The sequence below is a fragment of the Ovis aries genome, chromosome 1 (genome assembly GCF_016772045.2).
Source record: "Ovis aries strain OAR_USU_Benz2616 breed Rambouillet chromosome 1, ARS-UI_Ramb_v3.0, whole genome shotgun sequence".
NCBI lineage: Eukaryota > Metazoa > Chordata > Mammalia > Artiodactyla > Bovidae > Ovis > Ovis aries.
In genome coordinates, this window is record NC_056054.1 from 167,535,449 (window position 1) to 167,550,961 (window position 15,513).

The following is a 15,513-nucleotide window of genomic DNA, read 5'->3' on the forward strand; positions in this document are numbered from 1 at the left end:
GCAGGGCAAAGGCTAACAGAGTTTTGCCAAGAGAGCACACTGGTCATAGCAAACACTCTCTTCGAATAACACAAGAGAAGACTCTACATATGGACATCACCAAATGGTCAACACTGAAATCAGATTGATTATATTTTTTATAGCTGAAGATAGAGAAGCTCTATATGGTCAGCAAAAACAAAACTGGGAGATGACTGGGGGGGATCATGAACTCCTTATTGCCAAATTCAGACTTAAACTGAAGAAAGTAGGAAAAACCACCAGACCATTCAGGTATGACCTAAATCAAATCACTTACGATTATACAATGGAAGTGACAAAGGGATTAGGTCTGATAGACAGAGTGCCTGAGGAACTATGGATGAGGTTCATGACATTGTACAGGAGGCAGGGCTCAAGACCATCCCCAAGAAACAGAAATGCAAAAAGGTAAAACGGTTGTCTGAGGAAGCCTTACAAATAGCTGAGAAAAGAAGAGAAGTGAAAGGCAAAGGAGAAAAGGAAACATATCCATTTGAATGCAGAGTTCCAAAGAATAGCAAGGAGAGATAAGAAAGCCTTCCTCAGTGATCAATGCAAAAAAAAAAAGGAAAACAATAGAATGGGAAAGACTAGAGATCTCTTCAAGAAAATTAGAGATACCAAGGGAGCATTTCATGCAAAGATGGGCAAATAAAGGGCAGAAATGGTAAGGATCTAACAGAAGCAGAAGATATTAAGAAGAGGTGGCAAGAATACACAAAGGAGCTGTACAAAAAGGTCTTAATGACCAAGATAACCATGATGGTGTGATCATTCACCTATAGCCAGACACCCTGGAATGCGAAGTCAAGTGGGCCTTAGGAAGCATCACTATGAACAAAGCTGGTGGAGGTGATGGAATTCCAGTTGAGCTATTTAAAATCCTAAAAGATGATGCTGTGAAAGTGCTACACTCAGTATGCCAAACATTTGGAAACTGAGCAGTTGGCCATGGGACTGGAAAAGGTCAGTTTTCATTCCAATCCTAAAGAAAGGTAATGGCAAAGAATGCTCAAACTACTGCACAATTGCACTCATCTCACATGCTAGGAAAGATCTTTTGATTTTATGCAAAAATTATATTGTGTCATCCTTAAATAGCAGTCCTTACCTTTGCCTGATTTGGGCATTTTTTCAGTATTTTTGCAGTTGAAACTACTAAAGGCCTTTGCTTTCAGCCCACGCCAGCCCCAAATCCCAAGAACTCCTCACAGCAGGAGGGGTAGCAGCTGCCTCTGTGTAAGTGCCTTTCATCAGCAGAGTTGTGGTCCTATATGGGAAGCTTCTGGTTTCTCGGGGGGTATTAATTTCTGCCTCTTACTAAGAGTCCCATGGTTAAGAAATTCACAGAAGAGGAAAATGATTTAGATGCTGGTTCAGGGCTTCCTAGGTGGCACCAGTGGTAAAGGACCCACCTGCCAATGCAGGAGACTGACGAGACACAGGTTCCATCCTTGTGTTAGGCAGATCTCCTGGAGGAGGGCACAGCAACCCATTGCAGTGTTCTCGCCTGGAGAATACCCTGGACAGGAGAGGGTACAATCCATAGGGTCGCAGAGTTGAACAGGAGTGAATGGTTTAGGAAACATACACAGGCAACAAATGACAGTGATATTGGAATATTGACCAAGACTAAATTCACCCACAATTGGTAAGATACTCGAGCGCAACTAGTGCCCCAACTTTCTTTTTCTTTCAACTAGTATTCCTTCCTTTCTTCCATTCACCTCCTCTGTCCTGCGCATTCTTCCCCACTTCCTCTCTGCTTATGTCTCCCCTACCCTTTCTGTTTTTCTCCGTCTCTCCCTTTCTTTCTCTTCTTTATGGTCCGGAAGATCTTGGTTCTGGAACCCGAAGGGTGCCCTTCCAGCTTTGGATTCTCCCACTTTGTTTTCTCTCTGCTTTCACTTTGTCTTGGCTTTTACTCGGCCCTGTATTGAACTCCTCCTCTGATGGACACCTTGGTACCCAATCCTCTGTCCTCTGGCTGGAGGCTACAGTCTTATAAACACAAATAGCCCCCTTAAATAAAACTGTCCGCCTTGTTCCTATGCCTCTGCCCCTAGAGTGTACCTCCTAGTGTGTAGATATTGCCTGGGTCATACCTGAACCTTTTAATGAAATGGAGGGCCAAATAAATAACCCTGGGAGTAGGAAGGAAAGGAAAGGTGGCAGACAGAATGTGAGACATAGTCTCAGGTGGGACTGTTTCAAAAAAGATAATATTTTGGTGCCTTCTATTTTATTTTAAAAATGTGTATGAATTACATATTAGACTTATATGCATTCTTTTTTGTTTTAATATATTGAAGTACATTTTGTTACAAAATGTAACAAAATTTGTTCCAACAATTTGTGCAATGTAACAACAATTTGTGCAAAATTGTTCTAGGAAGGTTTATCCTGTTTATCCTGTGACTTTGAATCCTTGCGGCCAAACCAGTGGTTACTCGTCACATTTGAATTTTTCAGTTAAGCTTAGATAGGAGCAGTGGTAAAGATGATAGGTTTTGGAGTTAGACTGAACTAGGTTTATCCCAGCTCCTCCAGCTTACTTGTTGTGTATCCATAGGTACAAGCAGGCCTCTCTCAGCCTCATTTTTCCCATCCGTGAAAAGGAACAATTGTGACGACATAGAATTGTTGTGAAGGTTAAACGATAGAATGTGCACAGAAGGACAGAAAGTATATAAAGCACTTAGTATGGTACCGATACAGAGCAAGCTAATAGACATTACCAGTGTAGGAACAAGTCATTTGGATATTACACTGAACCATTCATGTGTTCTCATTTACTGCATGTAAACAATCTGGTCTTTTCAATGGTCTCAAGTTAAGCATGGCTTTCTACGATGTAAAAGAAACCTAGAAAATATCAGAGTTGCTTTAGTGTTGCTCCTTGTGGTTTGTACTTCTCTCAGTTATTGTTATTGTTTAGTCACTCAGATGTGTCCAACTCTTTGCGGCCCCATGGACTGCAGCACACCAGGCTTCCCTGTCCTTCGCCATCTCCTGGAGCTTGCTCAAACTCATGTCCATTGAGTCAGTGATGCCATCCAACCATTTCATTCTGTCATCCCCTTCTCCTCTGCCTTCAATCTTTCCCAGCAGGTTTTTTTCTAATGTGTCAGCTCTTTGCATTAGGTGGACAAAATATTGAGTTTCAGCTTCAGCATGAGTCCTTCCAGTGAATATTCAGGATTGATTTCCTTTAGGATTGACTGGTTTATCTCCTTTATCTCCTGAAGTCTAAGGGACTCCAAGAGTCTTCTCCAGCACTGCAGTTCAAAAGAATCGGTTCTTCGGCGATCAGTCTTTTTCATGGTCCAACTCTTACAACCGTACAGGACTACTGGAAAAACCAGAGTTTTGCCTATATGAACTTTTGTTGGCAAAATAATGTCTCTGCTTTTTAATATGCCATCTAGGTTTGTCATAGCTTTTCTTCCAAGGGGCTAGTGTCTTTTAATTTCATGGCTGCAGTCACTATCTGCAGTGATTTTGGAGCCCAAGAAAATAAAGTCTGCCACTGTTTCCATTGTTTCCCCATCTATTTGCCATGAAGTGATGGGACTGGATGCCATGATTTTAGTTTTTTGAATGTTAAGGTTTAAGTCAGCTTTTTCACTCTCCTCTTTCACTTTCATCAGGAGGCTCTTCAGTTCCTCTTTGCTTTCTGCCGTAAGGGTGGTATCATCTGCATGTCATCTGCATGAGGTTAATGATATTTTCCCCTGCAATCTTGATTCTAGCTTGTGTTTCATCTAGCCCAGCATTCCACATGATGTGCTCTGCATAGAAGTTAAATAAGCAGGGTGGTAATATACAGCCTTGATGTACTCCTTTCCCAATTTTGAACCAGTTCATTGTTCCATGTCTGACTTCTCTCAGTAAGACAACCTATATAAATAAAACATTGTCATTTTGGAGTATGGAATGAAAGTGGAGTGAGAACAAGGCTTATTTTTTTACTCCCATAGCTTAACTTCTTGATTCTGCAGTGATCAGGATCAGCTGAAATTTGGCAGCTAGCTGGCGCCAAAGCTTTTAAGGAACCTGGGCAGGATAGCATTTCAAGAAACACAGAAGAGAAATAGTTGGCTTTGGCTACAGAATTCAGTTTTAAAGTCTGGTTTTTAACCTCCTGTAGTGACTAAATTCCCTTTATCACCCTGTACTTCCACACAAAGCAGTGTTAGAAGCCAAATAAGATTCAGGGGCCAACTTACACTTCATGTTAGCATAATAGATTTTGGAAGAGTATCTGCAAAATGGTAGTCTTAAATGATCTCTTGAATGTAGCTTATAATATAGAAGAAGTAGGGAAATGTGTTTTGGTTGCAACCTGGTTCCAGTTTGTGCTGCATTGAGTAGAAAGATGCTGCCTACATCAAACACAAGTTACCACCTGGGCACCTGCTAACTTTAAGGCATTGCCTTAGATTCCCTGAAGTATAAAGAAATGGAACACCCTGGCCTGGCAGTTAAATGCTTTACATATGAGTGGGAGAACAGCATATACTCCTGCAACACTATATTTGACACAGTCACTAATGTAAACTCTCTTCACACAAGGAATCTCTTAAGCAATTAATTCAACATACAAAGTATATACAGGTCCAAAGCATGTGTGTGGATTTGATTGAACAAGGTATGGCTCTTGCACTTAACAATCTCATCTTCTAGTTGGAGGGAGACACATACAGATAACTGTGATACAATTTCTAACAGAAGGTGCTAGCTCTGCCTGATTGGGTCAGGGGAAGCCCTAATCTGAGTGCCTGAATGGAATCATGTCTTTGGAAGGCATGTGGTTGTTGCCAGCAGATTGGCTTGGAATAATTCTGGTGCTGCTGAGGATTGGCCCTGGAAATAGAAAGGAAAAGATGACTGATGAAGCCATTTTAGGTGGCTCAGTGGTAAAGGATCTGCCTACAGTTCAGGAGATATAAGAGAAGCAAGTTCGATCCCTGGGTTGGGAAGGTCCTGTGGAAGGAAATGGCAATCCACTCCAATATTCTTGCCTGGAGAATTCCATGGACAGAGGAGACTGGTGGGCTACAGTCCATGGGGTTGCAAAAGAGTTGGACACACCTGGAGACTGAATAGCAACAAATTTCACTTTAAAATCTGAAGGAAGGCTTGCAGGTCTCTGTGACTTACTGGGTGAAGAATTTGGGGAGAAGAAAAGGTTCATGATGATTCCAAGGCATGAGCTGGGTACCCAAAAGAATGGTGGTGTATCATGGCCACAAAAGGAGAAAAAAAGAGTGCCCAACTAGTATTGGCTTTGAGAATAATATATGTCTAGAGTCTATAGGTAAACTCTGAGATATAATTCCTAAATATATATTGAGGAATATATTAATATCCAAGGCTGTTAGATTTGCATTAATAGATCTTTTCTTTCAATATCCAGTAACAATGTCTAGCATGTTTAAATCTGTAAAATTAGTGTACTTGGGAAAGGTGATCAGAGTATGTTAGAAAGCAAGTTAGACTGAATTAAAGATATTTTTCAACATGTACTAACTTAGTTATAAATCAAGGAGATGTGGAAATGCTAATTGAGTACATTGAGAAAAGTGAAAAATAGAGTGATGCTCCCCAGAAGTTCTTTGTGATAGAAATCGTTAATTTCCCCAAATTTTCTTGACCTTATTATTTAAAAGTCTCTCAAATCTGTTTCCTCGCCTTTCATCATACTTCTCTGATACACTTTCAGTTTTCTTTCTTCATCTTCTAGGTTAATAGGAAATTTCTAACTTTCCTCTTTGCTTTTAGTCTTTATCCCAGTCCATTTCCTTACTTTACCAGAGTGATCATTCTAAAGGGCACAAAGATATATTACACCCTTTGTTTAAACTCATCCATGGTCCCTTTCTTCTACAGCATTTTGTCACTCTTTTAGATTCTAATATCTGTACTTTTGCAGCTGACTTGGGTCCTAGATAGTCATATACACATTGATCTCCTCACTAAGTTGTGTACTTTTTGAGGCCAAGGAAAATGTCTTATTTACTTTTGTATTTCCTGAGTCTAGTGACATATCTTTTTTATACTAGACTATCAATAAACATGAATTTGTTATGGACTTAACTGTGTTCTCACAAAATTCATATGTTGAAGATCTAACCTAATGTGACTGTATCTAGAGATAGGATATTTAAGGAGGTAATTAAGTTAAGTGAGTCATATGGGTGGGGCCCTAGTCCAATGTAATTAGTGTCCCTATAAGTGCAGAGATAAAGAACTTTCTCTTTTCATGCACTCACAGAGAGAAAAGGCCATGTGAGGACATGGAAAAACTGTTGTCTGCAAGTGGAGGAATTTCACAAGTTACCAACCCCAATGGCAGCTTGATTGTGGACATCCAGACACCTGAACTGTGAGAAAATACAATTCTGTTATTTAAGCCCCCTGACTGTGGTATATTGTTAAGGCAGCCTGGCTGACTAGTTCAGAGTTGAACTGGGGAGACATGAGGTGGTGTCTCTAGAAGCCACTGCCATGAAAGGTCACTATCAGTTCCTCTAGGGTAATTGGTGATGCAGAGCATCTCAAAGGTTGTGTGGTGAAAACAGAGCAGCAGCAAAGTGAATCTTTGGCTGGGGTCTAGATCCTGATATTAATGATTTGTTCTTCAATAAGCATCTAAGAGAACATTCAGGAATTGTAAACAAATGTACTCACATTTGTTACAAATTGTAAACAAATGCTGCTCTTGAGTTGATAAGTCAGGTCCAACTCTTTGCTAGTCCATGGACTGCAACATGCCAGGCTTCTCTGTCCATCACTGTCTTCCTGAGTTTCCTCAAATTCATGTCCACTGAGTCAGTGATGCCATCCAACCACCTCATCCTCTTTCACCCCCTTCTCCTCTGGCCCTCAATTTTTCCCAGCATCAGGGTCTTTTCTAATGAGTCATCTCTTCACATCAAGTAGCCAAAGTATTGGAGCTTCAGCTTCAGCATCAGTCCTTCCAGTGAATATTCAGGGTTGATTTTTTTTTTTTTTTTTTTTTTTTAGGATTGACTGGTTTGATCTCCTTGCAACTCAAAGGACTCAAGAGTCTCCCTCAGTTTCACAGCAAGAAAGCATCAATTCTTTGGCACTCAGCCTTCTTTATGGTCCAGCTGTCACATCCATACTTGACTACCAGAAAAACCATAGCTTTGACTATATGGACTTTTGTCGGCACAGTGAGGTCTCTGCTTTTTAAAACATGGTCTAGGTCTGACACAGCTATTCTTCCAAGGAGCAAGAGTCTTTTAATTTCTCTGTAAGAAGAGCTTTTTAAATTTCTTCTGTGATCCTACTTTTCCTATACAAACTGCTGGAATGTGATGATGACCCAAGGAAAGTTGACATTGTTAGAGGAAAGAGCAAAAGGATTTCTGGGAATCTGAGAATGTGTCTATATGTGTCAGGACTCATAGGGTTTTATAGGCTCATGAATCAAACCTGTGGCATCCTGATTTTGATTTAAGATTATCCACTGGGGAGCAGATTTTGTTTTGAACTTTGCTTAAACCTTCCTGAGCAAAGAGTTCCCTCAGATATGCACTGTGAGTTTCCCTACATGGCATCACAGGACACTTGGGGGTTGGATGTTCCACATAATTTACTGTGAGCTTCGACTGGACACACATCACTGCTCTCTGCACAGCACAATAGTATTTAGATAGGTGCTGCTGGCAATCTGGCCTTCTGTTCTCTGTTTGGTTGCTGCTCCATATTCATTCTGAGAATTAAGATAGAAAATCAGAGAATTATGATGAAAAAAAATAAGATGAAGCTGTCTCACAGTCAGTCAGTCTTCAAACCAAAAGTTAATGGGAAGTTTCAAAGCTGGGTCTTACTTTTGCAGTGGCCATAAGTTTTCAACTTCTGCTGTGTATTTCCTCATCTAATTTATTTCATCTATTTGGTAAAATTGTACATGTGTGTTTGTGATGGAGCTCTCCTTTACAATGATGTCGGTGAGGTAACTCTATTATGAGAATAATACTTATTTAGATTTGCCTGATGTATAATTTTGAGTGCTTTCCCATCTTCTATTTGAATTGATTTACACATTGGTAATCAGGTTTCAAGTTAATACAAGATCAAGAATTGTTTTATATCATTCATCATTGAGTGCTACACAGCCTGGCATTCTCCATATTTATTCACCGATGGTTTATTCAATAATTACGGTAGAATTTAGAGAAATAAAAGTTCTGGGCATGTTTCTGATAGAAGACCAAATATTCCAAATATACATTTTTATAAACATCTGAACTGAAATAAACTGAGATAATTAAGAAAGCACACGGTTCATACTAGTTCTTTTGTTTTATAATTGTGTTATCTGTTTAATTTTGCTTTAAAATTTGTCTTTGGTTGAGTTTCACCTCTCTTAAAGTGACTGAATATCATGTAACACAGGGTGTTTGATCTCTTGTCAATTCGAAATTCTCAGTAAATTGGAACCTTTATAATTACTTCATGTGATATATAATTGGGAAGTTTGGACAAACACAAAAATTAGTATTAAATACTTTTTGTTGTTTACATTTAACATAAATTGAAAACTGTTTTTTTAGATAGAATTGTTCAGAGGACACCATCATCATAACTTAGCTCATCCTTAAAAGTGCAAAATATCTTATTTTTCCGTAATTTTACATATTATCTGTGAAAGGAAAAGTATGGGAAAAAATAGAAGAGTATACTATGAATTAGCTTTATATTTACTGTTAAAATAACTTTCTGTATTTTAATGCTTGTAACTGACTCTGAAAATGGAAAATTAAACAACTATGTTGGTTTATTTTATCAGCCATTAAATATATTTTGTTGCCTGGAATTTGGTTTAATGCTAGTGGGAAGAAAAGCTACCACGAGTTAATTAAATTATATATATAAATAAATTAAAAATATGATTAATGTCATTAGTAGGAACATGTCTATGGTGTTATAGCAATCTATGAGTTCTTCTGTCATTTGTACTTCCTGTCTCCATTAACAGTTCCAACCTGTATTACAAAAATATTTGAAGAGAGGAGGGAAAAAAAAATCAGTGATTGCTGCTCAGTTCCACTTCAGTTACCTTCCTGTACAGTTGCACTTCAAGCTCAATGAGACCGTGAAAGAAGCTTAAAATAGCTTAGTTTGGGTAGAAGGCAACGTTATGGGTTTGTGGATCTCAAACCAGCAGGAAGGAAGAGCAGGGCGAGATCGCTTCTGTCAGGCAATGGCCACCAGGTGGCAGTGGACCTCAAGGAATCGAGCGAAGACGGCTCTACTGGAGCAGAGCTGCCAGAAGTCTAACTGAGCACTATCTGCTTTAAGCCAGAGACAGAAATGAAGATCTGAAAGTGTTCAAATATGTCAAATCTTGCAGAAAACCTTGGAAAGACAGTCTCTTGCCAGTTGCAGACGCTTGATTGCTGAGACTGAATCTTGGATGTTTCTGAATGGATCACTGATGAGATTGTGGATCTCGTGAAGGTAGCTGCAGCCCGCCATGGGCTTCAGGTTCCTTGTGGGGCTTGGTGGGGCATCAGCTTTCTTTCTTCCTAATCTGTGCTCTCTCCTGAGGTGATACCATTGACTCCGTGGGTTTCAATCTCATCTACACCGCTGATGGCTATCCCCGGATATAACTGCTAGCCACTTTTTGTATAAAAGACACCCACCTTTTACACTATGTCTCACAGCTCAGTTCAGTCGCTCAGTCGTGTCTGACGCTTTGTGACCCTGTGAATCGCAGCACGCCAGGCCTCCCTGTCCATCACCAACTCCCGGAGTTCACTCAAACTCAGGTCCATCGAGTTGGTGATGCCATCCAGCCATCTCATCTTCTGTCATCCCCTTCTCCTCCTGCCTCCAATCCCTCCCAGCATCAGAGTCTTTTCCAATGAGTCAACTTTTCACATGAGGTGGCCAAAGTATTGGAGTTTCAGCTTTAGCATCAGTCCTTCCAATGAACACCCAGGACTGGTCTCCTTCAGAATGGACTGGTTGGATCTCCTTGCAGTACAAAGAACTCTCAAGAGTATTCTCCAAAACCGCAGTTCAAAAGCATCAATTCTTTGGTGCTCAGCTTTCTTCACAGTCCAACTCTCACATCCATACATGACCACTGGAAAACCATAGCCTTGACTAAACGGATCTTTGTTGGCAAAGTAATGTCTCTGCTTTTGAATATGCTATCTAGGTTGGTTATAACTTTCCTTCTAAGGAGTAAACGTCTTTTAATTTCATGGCTGCAATCACCATCTGCAGTGATCTTGGAGCCCCCCCAAATTAAGTCTGACACTGTTTCCACTGTTTCCCCATCTATTTCCCATGAAGTGATGGGACCGGATGCCATGATCTTTGTTTTCTGAATGTTGAGCTTTAAGCCAACTTTTTCACTCTCCTCTTTCACTTTCATCAAGAGGCTTTTTAGCTCCTCTTCACTTTCTGCCATTACGGTGGTGTCATCTGCATATCTGAGGTTATTGAGATTTCTCCCTGCAATCTTGATTCTAGCTTCTGCTTCTTCCAGTCCAGCGTTTTTCATGATGTACTCTGCATATAAGTTAAATAAGCAGGGTGACAACATACAGCCTTGATGTACTCCTTTTCCTATTTGGAACCAGTCTGTTGTTCCATGTCTAGTTCTAACTGTTGCTTCCTGACCTGCATATAGGTTTCTCAAGAGGCAGGTCAGGTGGTCTGGTATTCCCATCTCTTTCAGAATTTTCCGCAGTTTATTGTGATCCACACAGTCAAAGGCTTTGGCATAGTCAATAAAGCAGAAATAGATGTTTTTCTGGGACTCTTGCTTTTTCCATGGTCCAGCGGATGTTAGCAGTTTGATCTCTCATTCCTCTGCCTTTTCTAAAATCAACTTGAACATCTGGAAGTTCATGGTTCACGTGTTGCTGAAGCCTGGCTTGGAGAATTTTGAGCATTACTTTACTAGCATGTGAGATGAGTGCGTGTCTCACAGACATTGTTAATTCCATCTTAATTCCAACTTAACTTTAGTACCTGGATCTCTGCAACATTCTCCTTTTACAGTGTTTGCCAGTTTACCATCTAAACCGTCCTGAAACCCAGAAATCTGAGATCAATTTAAAACTTCTCTCTTTCTCACTCTTGATATCCATTCAGCCTTAGGGCCTGTTGATTCTCTTTATGTCCAAATGTTTCGTTAATCTGTTCACTTTTACTGTGCCTTCATCATAGCCCTTGATCCTGTGCAGGACTTCAAATATAGTCTCTGTGAATGCATTTTTGCTCCCTTCCTATCTGTTCTCTGCAGCCTGAGTGGCCTCCACTTTTTCTCTTCCCCTTGTTTCTGCCCCTCTCCACTCAGTCTCTGGGAGCCCATCACACCAATTCTCTTTCAATTCTGTGTTCTTCCCAACTTCAAAGCCTTGGGCCATGGCATTACCACTGCCTGGAATGCCATTCCTCTCTTCTTTTTCTAACTAGCATTTTACGTTTCAAACCTCACCTCAAACATCACTTGCTGAGGAGACCTTCCCTAACCCAGCAGACTAGGTCAGACCTTCCTCTTGGATCATTTGCTGCCTCCCCTGTGTTGTCTGTGGCACACTTGTAATAGCTAGCTCACTATTTCCTGCTAGACTATCAATTCCTTGAGGAAGGAGACCATGACTGTTGTATCCATCACTGTATCTTCTGTGCCTTGCACAGTGCCTGGTAGAGAGAGATCTTTTGATTCACATTTGTAAGATGGATGACCTCATGAGAATTAATGAGCTAGCAGACATAATAGAATTCTTTTTATGGTGGCCATTTTGGTGGATTATTTTGGGTTTGTAGGGATGGAGTGGGCATGCTTTAAGAATTTACCGTAAAGGGTGGATGTGAGGCATGGTTAGAAAACTCAAACTATGTTTCTCCTGGAGTGATCTTCCTGCAGTGTTCTAGGAAGTGTCACTAGCTCCTGATCCTGGGGTTGGGGAATGGAGACAGAGGGAAGACACTCTTGAGAGTAAATGTATGATTGGCTCACAATTTTATCTTACTGGGCTAAAGTTGGTTGTGTTAAGAATAGTAATATGATGCTTTTCTGGTAAGTGGCTTGAGGTGACCTCTAAAAATGATTCACTATTTACTTAACCCAGAAAACCCCACAAAATTATACAAATCAGTAGGTTCTTCATGTTCACATTAAAAACACTCGTGAAACTGCCCAGGCCATTAAGGACGTGCCTATAAAAAGCCACCAAGCATCTGAAGGATTTGCTCCAATTCATAACTCAGTGGACATGCATTTGAGCAGACTTGAGGAGACAGTGGAGGACAGAGGAGCCTGTTGCAGTCCATGGGGTCACAAGAGAGTCAGATATGATTTAGTGACTGAACAATGACAACATCTGAAGGATGTCACTTTTCATTCCAGCCTTACAATGGTGAAGTTGGTAGGTGTGCCCAGGCCAAACAGTGGCATTGGATGCAGGGTTAGTGGTACAAAAAGTACTGAATTTTACTACACATGCTCAAAAATGCAGAGGGTAATGCTGAACCTAGAGGCTTAGATATAGATTCTTTGGTCATTGAGTACATTCAGGTGGACAAAGCCCCAAGATGCAGCCCACAAGTAACAGAGCTCATGGTTGTATCAACCCATACATGAGCTCTCCCTGCCACAATGAGATGATCCTTACCGAAAAAGAGCAGGTTGTTCCTAAACCAGAAGAGGTTGCACAGAAGAAAAAGATATCCCAGAAGAAGCAGAAGAGACAAAAACTTATGGACTGGAAATAAATGCCACAAAAAATGCAAATTAAATTTAAAAATATAGTAATATGAAGTAAAAAAAGAAAAAGAATAGAAATATGGTAAAGAAAGGCCCTTTGACCCTTGTCCTGCAAGAATTTAGGGCCAGAACATACTTTCTTTGCATAACCTGGATTAGCACCTTCTAATAGAACTGTCTGTGATAGTGGAAATAATTTGTATATGCATATCTACTACGGTAGTCATTACTCATATGAGACTTTAGAACTCTTGAAATATAGTAAAGGCTAATTATAAACTGAATTTTTTATCCTGTTTGATTTAAATTAATTTATATTTAAATTTAAACTTCAACTCATCTTATTTTCAGGAAGCAACAGTTAGAACTGGGCATGGAACAACAGACTGGTTCCAAATAAGAAAAGGAGTACTTCAAGGCTGTATATTGTCACCCTGCTTATTTAACTTATATGCAGAGTATATCATGAGAAACGCTGGACTGGAAGAAACACAAGCTGGAATCAAGATTGCCAGGAGAAATATCAATAACCTCAGATATTCAGATGACACCACCCTTATGGCAGAAAGTGAAGAGGAGCTCAAAAGCCTCTTGATGAAAGTGAAAGAGGAGAGTGAAAAAGTTGGCTTAAAGCTCAACATTCAGAAAATGAAGATCATGGCATCCGGTCCCATCACTCCATGGGAAATAGATGGGGAAACAGTGGAAACAGTGTCAGACTTTATTTTTTGGGGCTCCAAAATCACTGCAGATGGTGATTGCAGCCATGAAATTAAAAGACGCTTACTCCTTGGAAGAAAAGTTATGAGCAACCTAGATAGTATATTCAAAAGCAGAGACATTACTTTGCCGACTAAGATCTGTCTAGTCAAGGCTATGGTTTTTCCAGTGGTCATGTATGGATGAGAGAGTTGGACTGTGAAGAAGGCTGAATGCCGAAGAATTGATGCTTTTGAACTGTGATGTTGGAGAAGACTCTTGAGAGCCCCTTGGACTGCAAGAAGATCCAACCAGTCCATTCTGAAGGAGATCGACCCTGGGATTTCTTTGGAAGGAATGATGCTAAAGCTGAAGCTCCAGTACTTTGGCCACCTCATGGGAAGAGTTGACTCATTGGAAAAGACTCTGATGCTGGGAGGGATTGAGGGCAGGAGGAGAAGGGGATGACAGAGGATGAGATGGCTGGATGGCATCACGGACTCGATGGACGTGAGTCTGAGTGAACTCCAGGAGTTGGTGATGGACAGGGAGGCCTGGTGTGCTGTGATTCATGGGGTCACAAAGAGTCGGACACGACTGAGCGACTGAACTGAACTAATGTCGGCTGTGTTGGACTGAATTAGGTAGGTCGAGAGTACTTGGGTTGTGCTGAGACTGAAGATGGCTAAGCACGCTGAATGTTTTGCATTGGAGCGCCTTGCATTACAAAGAAGCTGGCATGCTTTCATTTAAACTGATGCTCCCTTTCTAATAAACATGTAAAATCAAATATTTCCAGAGAAAAATAAGTTGCAGATATTTTCTCAATAGGAAAATAGAAGGGGCTGTTTTATAAGCCTGAATTCCTCTCATTCTTAGAGTGTGCTGTCATCTTATAATTCAATGTAATGGCTGTCATTTCCCATCAGATAAAAAGAGATGCCTCAAACCTACTCCAAAAGTCACTGTCACAGAGTACTGGGATTGGGATATCATCCTGCCTTCTGGGATACCAAATAGTAAGTTCTCGGAACAAAGCAGCAGCTTTGTGCCTTCTGGAATCCCAGTGTGTCCCGTTAGCGTTGATAAAAATAACCCCTTGATGATTTTATGGCATGTTTTGTGACATCAAAGAACCCTGTAAAATTGAATTCATGCTTCCAATACTTGTTCAAGTTCACTCAGTTGTTAGAACAGTATTTAATCTTTCTCATGCAGAGAGTACGTGAAAAGTACATGACCTTTTCTCATGTACATGCAAGAAATACAAGCCTGTGTTTATGTGGTATGCCAGGGTAAGTGGACAGCCTGTGCATGACTGGAGGCAGCTGGCCCAGCGGCTTTGAAGAATTCAGGCTCTGCCCACCTCTGCAAAGAGCTGAGGAAACCGCTGACTCAGCACAGCTATAAGGCTTTTGTCTCACTGCAATTGGGAAGCTCTGGTGACTTGGTGCTCACCAGGTCTAGGACAGTGCTTCATAAAATTTAATGTGTATGTGAGTCACCTGGATATCTTGTTAAAGTGCAGATTTTGATTCAGTAGATGGGCAACTGGGCCTGAGATCCTGCATTTCTAACAAGCTCCCAAGAAATGTTAATATTGCTGGTCCACTGACTGTATTTTAAGTTGTTAGGTGCACAGATTTGATTTACAGTTTGGTCAGTTTTGCATTGAAAAGTCTTTCTCCATCACTACAAAGCTTATTCTTACTTTCTACCAACCCTGATATTATACTATCAGACCAGATAAGAGTGGATGAAAAATAGGGGCTAGAAAAATAGCTGGTGGTCATGTGTTTGCATTATCAGTGGAAAACTGTAACAGGTTAGAGTACAGCTCAGAAGCAGGCAAGCATAGGATTCATTAGCTTAATAGTTCTAAGTCAATCCACTTTTAAGCCCAAATAAATGATTTTTTTAAAGGTGAGTAACTGTGGGAATAACTCTGGACTAGGTAGGGATTGGGAGACCTATGTCCTGGGTCTAATTCTCCTCTGACTCTGATTAATTCAGTTTAGGGAAGACAT

The 15,513-nt window shown here is 40.5% G+C and overlaps 1 long non-coding RNA gene across 1 annotated transcript in view; it reads left to right on the forward strand.

Moving 5' to 3' along the window:
* The window catches only part of LOC121816352 (uncharacterized), a 361,933-nt gene extending 352,981 nt beyond the window's left edge, over nt 1-8,952 (forward strand). Inside the window, exons 8-9 of the long non-coding RNA XR_006055889.2 lie at nt 6,299-6,409; nt 7,051-8,952. This is a non-coding gene — a long non-coding RNA (uncharacterized LOC121816352). The remainder of the gene's footprint in view (nt 1-6,298; nt 6,410-7,050) is intronic.
* Nucleotides 8,953-15,513: the final 6,561 nt, after the last annotated feature.